General features: G+C 37.8%; 1 protein-coding gene across 1 annotated transcript in view; it reads right to left on the bottom strand.

Moving 5' to 3' along the window:
- Positions 1–2165, bottom strand: part of LOC111970758 (sodium/potassium/calcium exchanger 1-like) — a 197565-nt gene that overhangs the window by 101191 nt on the left and 94209 nt on the right. The gene's annotated exons all lie outside the window — the stretch shown is intronic.

Below are 2165 nucleotides of genomic sequence, written 5' to 3'. Positions count from 1 at the left end.
AAAAAGCTTCTTTCTCTCAAATTCTGTGCACAAATTTGTTTACATCCCTGTTAGTGAGCATTTCTCCTTGTCAAGATACTCCATAACCTGCCACCAATGTCGTTTTAGGAAATTTGACGTTTCAAAGCCGGTCAGATGAAAGGCGGCGTTTATACGGAGGGACATTTAAATACATTACCACAATCATGACTGTCGGTTTGGCGGAAATAAAAGCACAGGTTTTGTTGCCGGCAATACCTTTCAGGTATAAGAAAAGGCAGCAAATAATCGCGGCTTGATTTGAAAGGGGTACTACACCACACACACACACACACACACACACACACACACACACACACACACACACACACACACACACACACACACACACACACACACACACACACAGACACACACACACACACACACACACACAGCGCTTGTTGTATTTTATTGTAGCTGTAGCTAGCTGTCCATGCTGTCTCTGTTTCTATGACATAATCACTTGTGTACACGTTATTTATACTGAAACAAAATATAAAACGTCAACATGCAACAATTTCCAAGGACAGAACTACACATTTTTAAATGGAGAGGAATAATACACTTTAAAGCATTTCTGTGAAGCTTTGTGATGGACAAGGAGAAGTTTGATGTCAGACAACAATAGAATGTTCAAACTTCTCCTTGTCAATCACAAAGCTTCACAGAAATGCTTTAAAGGTATTTATCCTCTCCATTTAAATGTGTAGTTCTGTCCTTGAGCTGTTCTAGTCGACTGATGTAGAACTGCTTTAGCATTTAGCCTGGGGGAACTTCCATCTCATTTAGCCTGGCGGAACTTCCATCTCATAGTTTAATCTGGATTTTGACAGGTAAATATCTACAGGCCCTTATATTAAGTGAACACATGGGTTAATACGCATTGTCAATAAAAGCCTTTGACATTTATGAAATGCTTGTAATTATACTTCAGTATTCCATAGTAACATCTGACAAAAATATCTAAAGACACTGAAGCAGCAGACTTTGTGAAAAYGTATATTCGTCTCATTTTCAAAACTTTTGGCCACGACTGTACATATATTTGGATAAAGAAATGAAATCACGCTTTTAGACTAAGCCAAAATTGCAGTGGTGTAAGTTTTATTTCTCCTAGTATCTCCTAAATATGGTGCGTTACGGTAATGATAAGCATGTGTATGTATTTCCAAAAGTCAAAGTGGACTTAAACGTTAAYAAACTTTTAAATCCTGTTTTATCCAAGGTCTTTACAGGTAATATTTATGTCTTAGGATGTCGATATTTGTGGTTGTAAGGTATTTTATATGTACAGTATTTCTGGACTTAATGGAATCTTATGGGCAAATGGCATAACACACTATAAAGCATCTTAATACGTGAGATATGGACCAAAAACTGTCTTGGGATAGTGTGAAAACAGATACACATATCTTTCTTTAAGTGGTGGGTTTGCTTTTTGCTGAAACACAAACTGCTGATTGTGGCTTAAAGTAAATGACATTGGGTTTATACACACCATTTTTATTGACAAACCCTACTTAAACAAATAACTGTTGTTTTACAAAAAAAATATAAATCAATAAGGTTAAAAAGTGGTCCTAATAATTAAATACAATTACCAACACAGCACACCCATTGGCTATAGATTAGAATTAGCTCATTATAATTACCCGAAATTAAGATTCTCATTACCGAAACTGACCTAAATATGATGTGGTAATGATAAATGTGTGTTTCGATAATGAGGCCCTTAGCTCAATGTGCAAATAATAGGAGACTGCTATTATGATTCAGCAAACGATTGACCACATCGTTAACTTCTACTTGGTACTCATCCCAGATCCGGGAGCACCCTCATCAGTAAAAAAGCTGACTAGCATAGCCTAGCATAGCGCCACAAGTAAATACTAGCATCTAAATATCATGAAATCACAAGTCCAAGACACCAGATGAAAGATACACATCTTGTGAATCCAGCCATCATTTCCGATTTTTAAAATGTTTTACAGGGAAGACACAATATGTATTTCTATTAGCTAACCACGATAGCAAAAGACCTTCTCTCTCCTACTCTCCTCTCTCTCTCACCCCCGTCTCGTCTCTCCTCTCTTCCCTCCCGTCTCCCCCCCCTCCCGTGCTCGTCCTCTCTCTCTCTCTCCCCT

This window comes from Salvelinus sp. IW2-2015, linkage group LG11, assembly GCF_002910315.2.
Source record: "Salvelinus sp. IW2-2015 linkage group LG11, ASM291031v2, whole genome shotgun sequence".
In the NCBI taxonomy this organism is placed as follows: domain Eukaryota; kingdom Metazoa; phylum Chordata; class Actinopteri; order Salmoniformes; family Salmonidae; genus Salvelinus; species Salvelinus sp. IW2-2015.
The sequence above is the reverse complement of the archived record's forward strand: the minus strand, read 5'-3'. Positions and strand labels throughout refer to the sequence as shown.